Source organism: Ascaphus truei, chromosome 3 (assembly GCF_040206685.1).
Source record: "Ascaphus truei isolate aAscTru1 chromosome 3, aAscTru1.hap1, whole genome shotgun sequence".
Classification (NCBI taxonomy): Eukaryota; Metazoa; Chordata; class Amphibia; order Anura; family Ascaphidae; genus Ascaphus; species Ascaphus truei.
This window is the reverse complement of record NC_134485.1, coordinates 148007903-148025318: the sequence shown is the minus strand read 5'-3', so window position 1 is coordinate 148025318 and position 17416 is coordinate 148007903.

The window sequence follows — 17416 nt, the reverse complement described above, 5'->3', positions numbered from 1 at the left end:
ATTAAGGAGTAGTCAGAGTGTTGTGCTTCCTAATGAAGTCTCCGAAACACTCTGAGAGGAATTAGGCAACAGACCTCTCCGATATAGCCAGCGTACTAGGTGGTAACGCTTAGCTTGCCCTACATATGTTTCACCTGTAGTGAAACATATGTAGGGCAAGCTAAGCGTTACCACCTAGTACGCTGGCTATATCAGAGAGGTCTGTTGCCTAATTCCTCTCAGAGTGTTTCGGAGACTTCATTAGGAAGCACAACACTCTGACTACTCCTTAATCATTGTATGGTTCATGGTTCATAGTACAAGACACATACTTTGTGATCTTGCATCAACTGCTATTGCTCACCATGACAGACCCACAGGCTCACTAAATTTTGAACCTGACGGTCTGGCACAAATGTGTATGTATACCTGATCTACTACTGTATCTACTTGGCAAACCGAGCGTACACATCAATTCAGGTTACACCCCTCACTACCATCTAGGAGTAATTTTCAAACGACACAATATTGTAGCAAAATCATTACCACCTCTAGTATAATTATATAGTTGTGGGACACTCTAATTGACAGTAGTGGTTTTGACCTACACTGTCAGTTTCTATTAGGTACACAGTTAACCTCTCCGTTTTTATTTCAATCATTTTAATTACTTTGGTTCACATTACTGCTGCAATAAACACATTTTAATTGTTTATTAATAAATATTAAGTTTTAACATAGATATAGGTGATCTCTTGTGCGGCGTATAGGGAGCTTTTCTTTATCTTTTTGATCAACATTAACCTCTTCCCTGCCAGCACCACCTATACACTTTATTGCAGTTTTTGTTCCTATATCACACAGGTTATAATATTTAGGTTGTCCCTCCTTTCACATTAGTATAGTGCAAGGTGCACACATTATGACCTTTTGGTCATTCCACCCCCCCTTTGGTAAGTGGTAAAATGTGGACAAAGGGGGGTGTTTAATGAATATAAATTCCAATTCGTTTTTAGTGATCACCTTATTTTCAATAGCCAATTGCAAAATCTCCAACAGTTCAGTCTGGAAAGTTTCAGTCGGGTCTTGTGATAAGATCTTATAACAATGTCGGTCAGACAGAAGCCTGGTACATTCACTCACATATGAGGTTGTATCCAGAATCACACACAATCTCAGACTCACCTTTGAAATTCAAACCGAGAGTATCAATTTCCTTGATATCACCATTAACAAAAAACAAGATGGCAAATTAGAGACAACTATATATCGCAAACCCACCGTGACTAATAGTCTCCTTGCAGCAGATAGCCACCACCCAAGACACCTTATTTCCAACATCCCTACTGGGCAGTTCTTACGCCTTAAACGCAATTGTACGACCTTAACAGAGTTCAAAATCCAGGCTAAAGACCCCACCAGACGTTTCATAGATAGAGGGTACTCTAAGACATCAGTCAAAAAAGCCTATCATAGGTCCCTTATCACACCCAGACCTAATCTCCTTACAGACCACCCCAGAACCACTGATAATGAGACACAGACAATCCGGTTCGTTGGTACTTATTGTAACCAGTGGTCAACCATCCGCAGGATTCTGAGAAGACACTGGCATATACTACTCCAGGATCAGGACCTGGCGAAGATTTTGCAGCCTACACCTAATATGGGTAGCCGCCGAGCGGTTAATTTACGTGATCGTTTGGTTAAAAGCCATTTTCAGACCAAACCATCACGCACATGGTTGGACCATAAACCTAACGGTACATACACCTGTGGACGCTGTAAGGCCTGTCCTTCAGTTAAGGTCACCAAGACTTTCACAGACTCTACTGGCGTGCACACCTATACCATCAAAGACTTTATTAATTGTCTGACCACAGGCGTGGTGTACCTCATTCAGTGCGCATGCGGTAAGCAGTATGTTGGTGAAACCCATAGGGCATTCAAAATTCGGATTTTGGAGCACCTTGGGTCAGTATGTAACAAATTAGACACACCTGTGGCTAGACATATCAATGATGCACATCATGGGGATCCCTCCAACCTGAGATTCATGGGCATAGCTCATATACCCTGGGGCCCACGCAAGGGCAACTGGGATATGAGGCTACGTCAGCACGAATACCATTGGATTTATTACCTCAACACACTGGCACCAAATGGTTTGAACAAGGGTTTTATTTTCCCGCCATTCCTCACATAGGGTTAGTGGGATCCAGGTATATAGATCTATTACCCTTAGCGTAGAAGGAGCCGTTTTGACTTTTAAGGCGGCTCCGCCTAGTGTAGTTCAGAGGTAGGATGAGATCCAGGATAGAGCTTTGTTCCGAATACCAAGAGTATGGAGAATATGAAGGAGAAGAGGGTGGTCCACGGTGTCAAATGCTGCAGAGAGGTCGAGTAATATGAGCAGAGTGTAATGACCTCTGTCTTTGGCAGCATGGAGGTCGTCAGTTATTTTAGTGAGGGCTGTTTCCATGGAGTGAGCAGTGTGGATTCCAGATTGTAGAGGGTCTGGGAGAGAATAGGTGTTGAGAAAATGGAGCAAGCGAGAGAATACAAGACGTTCAAGGAGTTTAGAGGCAAAAGGCAGGAGGGAGACAGGTCGATAGTTAGGTAGGGTCAAGCTTGCTGTTTTTGAGTAATGGTATGACTCTTGCATGTTTGAAGGAGGATGGAAAGGTTCCAGAGCAGAGGGAGGAGTTAAAAATGTGTGTGAGCGTAGGGATTATAGTAGGAGCCAGAGGTTTTAGGAGATGGGAGGGAATGGGGTCAAGAGGGCAAGTGGTAGAGGGAGAAGAGGCGATCAACAGCGACACATCCTCCTCTGAGACAGTGGAAAAAGAGTCAAGGAAGGCAGGAGGAGAGTTAGGAAGAGGTGTAGGATGGGAGGAAGAAACAGAGGGGATGTTCTGCCGTATGGATTCCACCTTTTCCTTAAAATAGTCAGCAAAGTCCTGAGTAGAGATGGAGGAAGGAGAGGCAGCTGAGGGTGGTTTGAGTAGAGTATCAAAGACAGAGAACAGTCGGCGTGGGTTAGACTTGTGCATGTTGATTAGTGCAGAAAAGTAGGCATGTTTAGCTTGCGAGAGGGCAGAGTTGAAACAGGATAGCATAAATTTGTAGTGAAGGAAGTCTGCGAGAGTGTGAGACTTCCTCCAGAGGCGTTCAGAGGAACGAGTGGAGGAATGCAGCATGCGTGTGTGGGAATTTAGCCAGGGTCTAGGGTTAGAAAGGCGAGTGCGGCAGAGAGAAAGCGGGGCATGTAGATCAAGAGACGAGGACAAGACAGAGTTGTAGTTCCTGACCAGGTTGTCGGGGTCTGTAGCAGAGCTGAGAGAGGAGAGGGAGGAGCGTAAAGTGGACTCAAAGTCAGGTAAGTGAATAGAGCGCAGGTTTCTGCAGAACTGGGGGGTAGATGGAGGTGGAGAAGGGGAGAAGCGAGATAGAGAGAATGAGATGAGATGATGGTCAGAGAGAGGAAAAGGGGAAATGGAGAAATCAGAGAGAGAGAAGTTCTTAGTGAAAACCAGGTCTAAGTAGTGGCCATCCTTGTGGGTGCTGGCTGCAGTCCACTGTTGAAGGCCAAAAGAAGAGGTTAGAGAAAGAAAGGGGGAAGCCCAAGGGAGAGAGGGGTCATCAATGTGGCAATTGAAGTCCCCAAGGAGAAGAACAGGGGAGTCTGAGGAGAGGAAGAAAGAGAGCCAGGATTCAAAGTGAGAGAAAAGGGCAAAAGGGGGATGAGTAGATGTACTGCTGCGACAAGTTTATTCGAGCATTTGCCCGTTCTTGGCCGCAGCAGTAGCCTGGCGCGCGCCCGAGTGTGACGGGCGCGCGCCGAAGCAGCGGAAGAGCGCCCTCCGATCGGGGCGCTCTCCCTACCGCTGCCGGGTCCTCCGGGTCCCCTGGAACCCCCTGCCGCCGTCCCGCACATCGCGGGACACCAGGGCTCCCTCGGGGAGCCCTGGACGCGCGTGCAGGGGGCGCAGGCTCCCGAAGACGCGTGACCGCGCGTCTATGACGCGCGGCACGCCGAGGGGCGGCCACTTGCAAGCCGGGAAATCTCCCGGCTTGCGGAACCGGCCACACTTTAATAAAGTGTGTCGGTAGTGTAGGTGGGCGATAGATGACCGCCACATGGACAGGGAGAGGAGAGAAAATCTGGACAGTGTGAGCCTCAAAGGAGGGAAAAGCAAGAGAGGGAGGAATAGGAAGGGTTCGGTAACGACAGAGAGAGGAGAGCAGGAGCCCCACGCCTCCACCCCTGCCATCAGTGCGCGGAGTGTGGGAGAAGGAAAGGCCACCATATGAGAGGGCAGCTTCCAGAGCAGAGTCAGACTGAGTGAGCCAGGTCTCAGTTATAGCAAATAGGAGCAGAGAGTGAGAGAGCAAAAAGTCATGTACAGAGAGGAACTTGTTAGAAAAGGAGCGAGCATTCCAAAGGGCACAGGAGAAAGGGAGAGAGGAGGGAGGGTGGCAGGGGATGGGTATGAGGTTGGAGGGGTTGACACCAGAAGGAGTAGAGGTTGCAATTGGCAGGCGAGGACGAGCGCATGTAGGAATAAGAAAGGAACCAGGATTGGGAGAGATATCCCCAGAAGCAAGGAGGAGAAACATGGATAGAAAGAGGATGTGTGAGGATGATTTGTAGGGGTGTTTTTTAGTGCAGGGGATATAGCTGTGTGGTGTCAGAGGATGCAGGTAAGAAAGGAGTTCATGTGAACAGAGAAGTGGTGAAGGAAGGAGAGATGGAGATATATAAATAGAGTTAGAGACATACTGAGGCTGGTTAAAAGAAGTGCATAATTTGAGAAGAAGTGAAGTCACAGCAAATATAAATGGTAAGGCAGCATCACAGCAGTAATGATGCAGTCTGGTATAGATGATATCCTCCTTTCCAGCGTAGTTCAAATGCAGGAATCAGGGCCTGTTGGGGTGTCCACTTCTTCCTCACGTCTTTTGAACTTCCTTTTAAACTTGAGTTGTTCAGTAGTCATGCCACTTATAATGGGCCACTTTGAATATGGGCTGCAGGCAGACTAGCTGTTCTGACTGGGTTTATATAGGCCTAAAAAGTCATCTGACAGTGTGGTTCTGTCTGCTTAATTAGCACATCTGAGGCACATTCAAACAGATGGTTTTCACACAGGGTGTTCCTTGTAAGGGGGCAACACTTAATGTGATTATGGGTAGACAGAAAACAGCATTCAAATATGGTTTTTACCTAGCATTGTCACTCGCATATACTATATAATACACACAGCAAAGGCTTCAATGAGGATTTAGAGATGGTTTTTACCTGAGGAGAGAAGAAGGATAAGATCCATTAGGGTAAGTGTTCCTTCCTTTTAAACTTGAGTTGTTCAGTAGTCATGCCACTTATAATGGGCCACTTTGAATATGGGCTGCATATTGCATATTATGTTTTGCAGCATCGGAGGGGGCATGGACGGTGTTGAAGATGAGGATGGCCTTCATCATGGCAGCCGGACAAGGGTGAGTGCAATATGTATTTAATGTATTTATTGTTCTTTATGTATTTAAAATGGGCACATTCACTATTATCCATTTGTGGATAATAGTAATTGTGCCCATTACTATACTGTATGTGTTAGGGGGGGAGGTTATTTCTTTATAAGTATGTATGTGTTTTGACATTAATTTGGGGGGGCACAGAATTTGTACTACAGGCCTGTGGGTAACACCCGAGGGCCCCCGCCGGCCTCTATTATCATTGATGTGCATATATGTGTATGTTAGGGGGTTATAGGGGTTGTTGGGGTAATATATATATTTATATATTTATTTAGTGTGGGGCTGTTAGGTGTGTATTTTTTTAATTGTGGGTAGCGAGGGTGGCCGAAGTGGGTATTAGCCCCAACGGTGGTTTGTTTAGGGCTTGCGGGTGGGTAACGGGAGGCTTAACCCCTTCATACCGTTGCGGTATTAACTTCTACGGTCGTGAAGGGGTTAAGTGCACCTGCAACCCCCCCGCAAGCCCTAAACAACCACCAAGGGCTAAATACCCCCTTCACCCACCCCCGCTACCCACAATAAACCTGACACGGCTGGTTAATCCCTTCATTGCCTTAGCGGTTAACCGCTAAGGTAATGAAGTGGCCTTTAAATGCATTTTTCCTGCCTCGGATGCATGCCGGGGGGCTCCGGTGCTGGTATTAATGGGTATCAGCTCCGGAGACCCCCGGCATCAATCCCAGCCAGGAAAAAGGCCTGATTTTTTCTAAGTGTTGACCTTGCCGATGCTTCTCCTCCACCAACTTGCCAACTTTAGCTGGTGGGACGAATTGGCGTTAAATTCTCAATTCTTGAGTACCGATCAGCAGCGAAAAGCTGATCGGGGCTACTTGAATTCAGCCGATTTCAAAAAGTGCCAAAAAGTGGCTTATCGGCACCCAGCTGCCGATAAGTTTTTATCAGGAACCAAAATTGCCGATTTTTGCCACTTTTTGGCGCTTACTGAATCGGAAAGGCATTTTTTTGCGGAAAAATGGCGAAAAAAGACTTATCGGCGCTTACTGCATGAGGCCCTAAGTCTATATGTATGGATCTTAGTCATTCACATGTTTATCGTGATTCCATACATATATATATGGGTACTCTCTGATTTATTTTGTAAGTACACATTGATTTAGATTCACATATTGGATCAACATATCCAATATTTCCTTGTCTTGTGTGTACTGATTTACTCTTCCTTTTCCTTTTCCTTCCTTAATCATGTTGTCGTTGTTGTATTTGGTATACTTCCATCATTCCACACTATCCGCTTTCTAATCTAAATTCTCAATATTTCAAAAAAGAAAAAAAAGACCTATAGAAGTTTATATATATTTTGAAAGATAAATTTAAAGATAGGCATCTAAAATTACCTTATGATATATCCTTAACACATTACTCATGGACTTGCAGTTTATTTCACTCAGTTTATTGACATTTTCTAAACATCTAATTGAATTGATTATATAACATAAATAATATATATATGTATATGTATGATTTATTATTATTTTTCAAGCCATGGTTGGTATTGGTTTGTTGTTTCTTCTTCAAATTTATGCCATTTGATATTTATGTTATTATTCATATATTATAATTTCATATTGATCTTTATGTCATCCTTTCAGCATGTCCTGCATAAATGTGTTATGAACTACAGTAGCTACCAATATCTATTGGGTTCAAAGCATTATAATATACATACTGTACATTAAGTTATGTTTTTTATATACAGATTATTCCCTCTCTGATATTATGATTTCTTTCATATATCAGAGATAGGAATTACTGTTTTGTAAATGTGTTCGTCATTATGTATTTTTTGAATAAAGTTAATTTTAATTTAATCACTCTTATTGTGAAGGACCCCATCCATGTTCGTCTGGTGATGGTGGTTCTGCTGGTACGCATGCGCCCCTTCTTTTCTTCATCACCCCCCTCCTCTATTTCCTCATCCCTTCTTCTCCTTTGTTTCCCTCCCTCTTTCTCTTTATTCCCTCCTCCTCCCTCGGGCCGCGCTCACTGTGGGAACCACGAGGAGCCCAGGGGTTGCTACTGCACAAGTGTGTTCACCCAGGGCTCCCGTGCTTGTTCCCCTATGTGCGCAGCAACGGGGAGGGATTAGGGGTTTATTCCTTCTTCCTCCCTCCTTGGGAGGTGCGCGTGAGCACCAGAATAATGTGGATGGAGGCACCGGCGGGCGCGCTCACGTCCAGCACGCTCCCCCACTCCTTAGGCACGCTCCATGGTCACATTAGTGGGGAAGCCTTTGCTGCCTCTGCACAAGCGCGTGACAGTTCAGTTCTCTCTCTGTTGGCCCAGGATTGCATGTGGGAGGCGGGGGCTGCGTGTGGGGGCACGTGCGTGTGCTCTGTTGACCCCACACCAGAGTCTCATCCGCCAGATCGTGGGGTGGCTCCAAGATATGCTTCAGGATTGGTAAGTCAATTACTTTTTAACCTTTACTGTAAATATGCTAATGATGATAGGATGTATATGCCTTGATAAAGTGCTCTGTGTAGCACGAAACATGTTTGTAGGGTAATGCCTTGCCTTTTTCCTTCCATGACTATTAAACCCTTTTATGAATAACGCACTTTCCTCCTAATTTATTTTTTTTGGATGATTCCGGTTGTGCTCTACCATTTTTCACTCCTATTGCATTCTACTAACATTTGAAAGGTATTCCTTACCTGGCCTCTCATATAACAGGATTAAAGGCAGATCTATTTTTGAGCCCAGAATCTCGCCTCCCTAAAAAAGAATCAGGGTTAGCAATATCATGTGCACTTTCATTGTAAAGATCTTGCAAATTACAGTATTCCTGGAACTCAAGTCCTGAATTGAAAGATGTTTCTATGTCAAAGATAGAAATAGTGTTATCAACAGTGGTGGTACCACACAAACCAGCACTTTTGTTGGAATTTGTTTTTTAAATTTAGCTTACGTATGAATTTGTGCAGATCCACAACCGTAGAGAAAAAATTGAACTTATTATCAGGAGCAAAAGACAGTCCCAGATATAATAAGGATTTTTCTGCATCTGTAAGGGACTATTTAGTCACATTAATGACACTGATATCATCAGCATTTAGTGTCTCTGCCGTTTGGCTGGTTTGTCTCCCTTTGTTTTTCTCCCACCCCTTCGTGTTCTGCGTCGTTTTTTGACTGGTATCCTCTCTCATGGTTGTCTCTAGATGAAATAGAGTAACGTGTTTGGCAGTTCTCATCTCCTGAATTGGACTGCCAGGAACACCTGCTGTGTTAATCCGATGGGCCGCTCGTTTGTCTGCAGAAATGTCACTGAAATTTGCAGCATGTACCCAGCATGTACCTGTTTCATGTTGGTGATTGCCCCAGATAAGTTTTAGAATACTCTTCTGCACACCTGTATATTGAAGTACAGTTTACTGTTGCTACATATAAACTTCATAGTTTCTACAATGAGCAGGATTAAAAATGCCACTCGATGCACATCTTGCCACATGTATGTACACTTGGTGTACCTGTTCCAAGGAGCATACCGCTGTGGGTAGTGTGAGCGGGTGGTCTCTTTAGAGTCAGAGATTGCTGATCTGAAGAAGCAACTTGCAATATTGAGGGACATTGGCAATCTTGAAAGGGGTTTAGAGCTCACTGAGCAGGCCCTTGCTTTGACTAGTGGTGCAGATGGTGGCACTGTTAATGAGGAGAAGGAGGTAGGTAGCTTGGTTGCTGTTAGTGAGGAGCAGGTAGATAGCAGGGTGACAGTTAGAAGGGGAAGCAGAGGCAATAGGGAGAGGCAGGTCGTTTCTGAGCTGACACATCTAAATAGATTTGCCATATTGAGTGAAGATATTGGGAGTGTCGGGTCAGATATGGCAAGGCTGGGGGAGACTAATTCCTCTAGCAGCAAGGGGAATAGTTCCTCCAGCACAGTGGGGACTCAGGATGCTCAGATACAAAGAAAGATTGTGGTTACATAGTTACATAGTTACATAGTTACATAGTAGATGAGGTTGAAAAAAGACGTAAGTCCATCAAGTTCAACCTATGCTAAATTTAGACAACAGATACTTTGGTGGTAGGGGACTCTATTATTAGGAATGTAGATAGGGCAATCTGTTGCCATGACAGCATGAACTGATCTCGTTGTCTCCCGCGTGCGTGGGTTCGGAACACTGCGGATCAGGTAGACAGATTGTTGGGGGGGGGTGGGCTGGCATTGACCCGGCGGTCTTGGTACACGTTGGCACCAATGACAAAGTTAGAGAAAGATGGAGGGTCCTAAAAAATGATTACAGGATCTAGGCCAAAAGCTTAAGGGAAGGACCTCCAAGGTAGTATTTTCTGAAATACTACCAGTGCCATGCGCTACCACATGGAGACAGTCAGAGATTAGGGAGGTTAATGCATGGCTAAGAAAGTGGTGCAGGAAGGAGGGTTTTGGGTTTTTGGAGCACAGGGACTCCTTTTCTGAGAGGTGCCATCTATATTCTAGGGACGGATTGCACCTCAATGAAGAGGGTGTAAGGAATCCGCTCCTGGCTTTGATTCTAGCCTTGCAGATCTCTGCAGGTTACAAAGTCACCCTCCGGCAATCAATGGTGCATGTGCTGCCTCTCATTGCAGCTCCAGCCCTGTGCTCCGTCATTGGAGGAATGCTCACACACCTCCCTCCTGTGATTGGCTTGCTGCCCTTTATATGCTGGGTTGTGGCACTGCTTCAGTGCTGAGCATAATCCTTCTCTGGATGTTACTGTGTTCTGCCACAAGCTTCCTGGCTTGCCTCGTTTGTGTACTAACCTCTCTAGTTCTCGTCATTAGTTCTGGAGTATCCTGAGGCCTGCTGCTACTCTCCACACAGAGGTCTGTGTTCCTGTGTTTCCTGAGGCCTGCTTCTTTCTCTCCATGCCGAGGCCTGTGTTCCTGTGTTTCCTGAGGTCTGTTGCTACTCTCCACGCAGAGGCCTGTTTCGGACTCCTGTGCTGAAGCGTTGGTTTGCCAGCACTGGTTCCGGTTACCTGCTGCATTCTCCCCTAGCAGAGGTTACCGTCCATTTCCTGAGGTCTGCTGCTACTCTCCACGCAAAGGCCTGTTTTGGACTTCTGTGCTGAAGCGCTGGTTTTTCCCCGGCGCTGTTCTCCTCCTACAGAGACCGGCGACTTTTCTTATAAACACCAAAAATAAAAATGTATATCTTTTATTCCATACTGTATGTATTAATTATTATTGAATGCTTTCTACTTGAGCAACAGTAAATACTGTTTTCTTTTACTGGTACTGTACTGTACGTCTCATTCTGACATTTTTTTAAAAATAACCGTTAAGGGAAATGCCCTTTCTTTCCATACTGTACTGTATGTGAAATGCGATGCTTTGTTGAACTGTTCATAAGAATTTCAGGTCTGCAATAGGGGGTCGGTAAAAAATGATTTTTATTTTTTAATGCATACAGTAATACTGTACAAAAAAAACAGTTGCTGTGGTCTTTCTCTTCGTTTTGGCATTGCGAGATGGGGGGGAGAGAGGGGGCTGCAGCTCTGAAAATACGGTAGAAAGAAACAAGTACTGGTAATTACTGGTAAAAATGATGAAACAATAACAAAATTTTAAAAGATTTGTAAAAAAAACAAACACTTTTTTTTCCCCGCAACAGGATTTCTATACAGTTACTGTACTGGAACACTGAGAGAGGGTGGGAGAGGGGGGTTTGTGTAAGATACAGGCTTGTTTGTACTTACAGTAAACACAGTACTGTAATCTTACACCCCCCTCCCCCCTTTCTTTTTCCCTGCAGCTGTTGAAAATCCTGTATACTTTAAATAAACAGACATGGTTAGTTTGATTTAAAAAAAAACACATTTAAAACACCTTTTTTTTTTTGCACAAACGAATTTCTATACAGTAACATACTTACCTGTGCCTGATTGACAGAAATAAATGATTAGACAATATACTGTACAGTAAGTATTTTTTTTTAAAAATTAAAAAACACAATTTTTTTTTGCACAAATGAATTTCTATACAGTAACATACGTACTGTACCTGTGCCTGATTCACATAAATAAATGATTAGACAATATCAATATTTCAAAACAATAAAAAACAAAAAGAAAATGATTAAACATATTAAACAATAAAACAATGCTAATTTTTTGTTTTTTTGGGGATGAAAAATGTTTGCACTACTGTAGAGTTTGGGAAAAGTCGTTAGCAAGAGGGGTGCCACTCCAAGCCCGAGCCCTTGTATGCCTCAACAGGCCATTTATAATTTCTCTCACAGCTCTCATAACTGTAGGGGTAACACGGAAATAACGCTCCAATTCATTCAAAATGTTATTTCTTAAATTTGCTGGCAGAGCCCTCTTTCTTTTATTTCCTTCATAATTTACACTGTGAGTCCAACCACTGTACATCTCAAAACTGACGTGGTGTTTAAATATTGCCAGGGCAAATTTCTGGGCTACACCAGCACATCCAGTCCTGTATTTCTGCCGGTTATGCTGGGTCAGGTCGGTCAAGATGATGTCTGGCATCGTTGGAAGCCTGGGTGCTTGGGTAATTCTTGCAGCGGGCGAGGGTAGGCAGTGTGGGAGGATGCTTTCCTCCTGTTGTGGCCTTACCGGGGTTGTCACCTTGACCTCAAAGGCATACAGGCACACGTATTCTGATGGATGGGGTGAGCGTGGGGGGCTTGGTGAGGGAAGCATGAAGGTCACGTCATGCTGGCCACCCTCCTGCTCCTGCGTCGGACATACAGGGACAGGGACAGGAACTCGCAGGAAAGAATACATCCCCACAATCTTCCTTTCCATCTTCTCCATGTTCCTTGCCATCTTCTCCATGTTACTTTCCATTTTCTCCATGCCCATATCCATACTCAACATGGTCTCCAAAAGAAGATCAACCTTTTGCTTCGTGCTGTAGACATCTGCATAGGTGGGTAGTGGAGAAGGTGACCAGGGGGTTGACAGCAGAGCAGTAGCGTAGAGTATGGGTTGTGGATCTGGTTGGCAGGGGGTTGACAGGAGAGCAGCAGCGTCGAAGATGGGTTGTGGAGCAGGTGAGCCGGGGGTTGCCAGGAGAGCAGCAGCGTATAGGATGGGTTGTGGAGCCGGTGAGCCAGGGGTTGCCAGGAGAGCAGCAGCATCGAGGATGGGTTGTGGAGCAGGTGAGCGGGGGTGGGGGGTGCAAGGAGAGAATCGGGATTCCACTTGACTTGCACAGTGCTAAGTGCGCCGATCTTGTTCTTTACAAAATAAGGCCCAGGGGTCTTAACCTTTGGAGCCTCCGCAACATTTTCTTTATTCTGCTTTGGTTTTCGCTTAGGTTTTGGCTGGGAAATAGCTTCCGTCTTTCGCTTGGTCGGCACGGCAGAAGAAAGCTGGTTCGTGCGTCCGTAGAATCGGGGGCGATCCATGGAAACAGAAGGTACAGGTTAATAAAAGCTTCAATCAGACTTAGAACTATGCAACTATTTTTGACAGATTTATTATAAATCATTCTTCCTGGTAATGCACAGGTTATTAAGAATTTATGTTAGTGTTAGGGACCCTTGAGATGTGGTCCGCCGTGTAGTGGCTCAGAGGCTTACAACACTTTGGCCAAAATGTTAAACTAAAAGACCATTTTATTTAATAGATATCTATACATATATATTTAGGCACTGTACCGTGTATAAGTTTCACTGGATGTGCACTGAGCTCTGTCTGTGTTTCATGTTCTGTCTCTGGTTTTAAATATATATTGCCATGCTCAGTAGCACTACTCTGTGACACTTATATGCTTATATATATATGTTGTGGTTATTTTGGGGGTTCAATATGAGCTTGTAGGTGTTCTGTATGTTTCACTAGCTTTTTAAGTCTTCTCTACAGTAATATACTGTACTGTCTTCTGCACTTTAGGAGGTGGTGTGATAGTGTAATCATTTCAAAAGATTCTGTTTTCTTTGAACTAATAATCCTGCAGTTTGAGGGGCTATTTATTTAATATATTCATAATATATACTGTAGCGCCCAAAGTGTACTCACAGTACAATAAGTGCAGCAGCAACATCAGACAATAAGAAATCTGTGCGCTATTGGGATGCTTAATTTGCCTACTGTAACAAATTGTTCTGTTTTTCTTTACACATTAGGGTGAACACTCTTCTGGTGGACCAAATAAGTGACGCGAATGTTGAGACGTGTGCCACAAGGGTAAAGAATGCACTAGAGGCTACTCACAAAATAAAAGCATCAGAGACCAGTATCAGGTTGATGAGACGGAAATTGGGATGAAAATATGGGCGTTTTAAGTAAGTACAGTATACAGTACGTCACCCATGCCCTCTTTTTTATGTTAGGCTCCCTCCTAATACTGTATCATACTGTACTGTATGTCCAGCATTTAGTGGCTCTAACATTTTTCCTTGTCATTACAGAGCGTATCCTAAATATAAGGGAAGCCAACAAAATAAAAAGAGTGGAACAGGCACAGGCATGGATTGAAAGTGGCGAGACTTTCAATTATGTCATCTTTACAGACAAGACAACTGTAGCGCTTGAGAGGTTTGCCCGTTTTGGATTCTACAAAAAAGGACGCCAACTCTGAAGCTGCGTCCCAAGCACCCAGTGAAGATGCATGTGTGGGGTGCCATCTCTAGACAAGGACCAGGATGCATCATTATCTTTGAGGGTAAAATAATGCACAAATCCACATGCTATGGCCTTACGCACTGGACAGCTGTACTGTATTCAGTATTTTGTACCCTAATGTTAATTTTTTTTCTTATTTCCAGGAATCATGAATAAAGCGTTCTTCCAAGATCACATAATTATACATGTTGTTGAATACAGAAAGAATGATTTCCCATCTGGTCACCGGTTCTTCCAGGACAATGATCCGAAACACACAGCGTCGATGGCTCACATTCTTGCCAGCGGTATCAACTGGGTTAAGATGCCAGCTAAGTAAGTTGGGTAACCTTTTCTCATTGTTTTACATAGTTTACTGTATACCTCCTTACGTAATTCACCTTTTTTCTCCCCTATACTCACCGTAGCCAGATGTAATAAATATATCGATCATATTGCGACTATGTTGCCTATTATTATACAACTTAAGGGCAAGTAATAAGGCACAGGTAAGTAAGATACAGGTAAGTATGGCCCTAAAAATAACCATGTCTGCATTTATTGTTTCTTTTCATTTTCAGAACTGCCGCAAGCAAGGAAGGGGGGGGGATGTGTAAGATAATAGTATGGTGTTCATGTACAAACCAGCCTCTATCTTACACAAACCCCCCCTCTCCCACCTCTCTCAGTAGTTACTGTATAGAAATTTGTGTTTGCCAAAAAAAACAACATTTTTTAAATCTTTTGAAATACTGTATTTTCGAGCTGCAGCCTCCTCTCTCCCCATCTCGCAATGCCATAACGAAGAGAAAGACAAGAGCTACTGTATTGAATTTTTGTACTGTATTATGCATTAAAAAATTAAATCTATTTTTTAAACCCCTCTTGCAGACCTGAAATTCTTATGAACAGTTCAACAAACAAAGCATTGCACTTCACATTACAGCTGCGGCCGCCTTTATCCTAATGCGGCCGTAGCGGCGCAACTCTGATAACCGCAGGTAGATGCAGTATATATTTTTTTCCGGAATATGTTCCGGTATTTTAGCGCTCGTAATATTAGCATATTCCTAGCGCTGTCTGCAATACTGCAATACCGTCTAAAAACTCAGATGGGCATTCGCGAGCTGTTGTCTTCAAAGTCTAATACTGTAGCAGTTCAACCTACGTCAGTACACAGTCTGTGTGTGCGCGCGCAGTAATTGTAAATTTGCATATTTATACATGCATGTACAGTGCTGTATGTCTCATTTGAACATTGTTGAAACGCATAGGCGTGTACTGTAACAGTATCACATCTCGGCGTACTGTATACAGCGCTCTCCCCTCGCTAGCCCCCGCACACACACAGGCTAATTTACTGCACTATGTGACTGCGTAATGCTAAAGACCCAAACAGTAGGATAAATGAATGAATAACCAGATACTTGTAGGGGGGACCCCAAAACATAAACTTGATAGAAGACAGGTACTGGGTTGCAATCCCGTATGGTAAGCTCACTAATAAGTGACGCTGTTGTTAACAATAACACCAAGAAGATTGAACATAATAACACCCTATAACATACCAATTGTCTAAATAAAGTCCTGAACAGGAAAACATGTAGCAAGCGATTGACTCACTCTGAGTGCTGCACAGTCCATGCGATCCAAAGTTGAGGGGTCCCCAGGTGTGCTTCCATCCAAGGGGTAGGCTAGTAGAGAAGGAGAAAAACTGGAAGAGCACTACTGTAGGTATCAAAAAAGTAGAAAGGAGGGTGTGTATGTGGAGAAAATAAGACAACATTTTTTTTTGCTTTTAGTTGGTCTATTATGTAATTATGTAACTAAATACAATCTGATTAATGATTGCATGGTAAATATTATTGTCTTGATTATGCCTTCTCTTTTCAGTCTTCTTTCTTTTCTTTTCTTTTTTATTTTTTTTAACAAGATGCCCTTCTATTAAGGCGCTTTTTTGAGGATGTCATTCTTTCAAATGTTTCCTCAATATGTTGCTCTCCTCCCTTTAACTGGTTGCTCTTACATCTTTTTGTACTTGTTTGTTTAGTAAGCTTCAAAATGATCTTGGAAGCTATGATAGAGTATTTTTTCCTGTCAATTATATGTATATCTGTTATACACTATGTTATGTTTCAAAAGCTGGATGTACTGGCTAAGGTTATATAGTGGATATATGTGCTAAGTAACCATGGGCATATATGTATGGTGGAACCTTTCTAGACAAATAACATCTTATCATTACATTATATTAGGTTTCTCCACTCAATCTCATGTTCTTTGCTTGCCATTCTATATCCACTCTATTTATTCACCATCATCAGCTCCCTAAACAAATCAGGATGTTGGTTTGACTATACATATGTCAAGTGATAGTTTTTATTTACCCCTTCTGGTCGATTAACATCATTTAGAAGAGATTAAGACAGGGGGGTTCTACAAATATGTTTTCTTTGTTAATATATATTTTAAGTTTATTGATTATAATAATGTTATGTGTTTGTATTTCACAGCACACTATGTGTTCACCCTCTGTGCTGCGCATAATTCTGCGCTCTGGCTTTTCATTCTCCCACCCCGCACTTGGGGTATTCTGTGAGCCTCTGACGCGACGGTTGCTATTGCGCAAGCGCACTCCGCCGATGGTCCGGAGCTCACTGTGTCTTCTCCCACTGTGGGGAGGGACTAGTGTCTTGCAGAGCGTAGTTGCGCGCGCACTTAGAGCCCCAGTGAGGTATACAGTCAGGGCCATTTGATGACGCGCTCTCCCCATGCCCCACGGCCTCCAATGACATTGAGGACTCTCCCTCAGTTGGTTACTGCGCAAGCGCGTACTACTGGGGGTTGTTAGACCACGCATGTCTCTGGATTGGTAGTTGGGGGTGGAGTTAGTCACTGTCGTCTCTGTTTCTGAATATACTGATTAGGTGTATACACATCAGAAGACCATTAGCAATCAAAGTGGGTGGATCGCATGTGAGCTGTGAGTATTGGCTGGTTATGTCATTCTGTGTCTATATATATGTTAATAAAGTTGTAATATGTATACCTTGAGAAAGCGCTCTGTGAAGCGTGAAACGTTGGTAGGGCTCTCCATTGCCCTGTTTTTCCATGACTAATAAATAATCTTTTTATGGGATACACACCCTCCTTTCTACTTTTTTTGATACCTACAGTAGTGCTCTTCCAGTTTTTCTCCTTCTCTACTAATTTACTGCACTGCAGTATTTCAACTTCTTATCTTATCTACAGTACACCTCTCCCACATCATTCCTTTGAATGGGTGTCTTTCTGGTTTCAATCACATTCCTGTCATC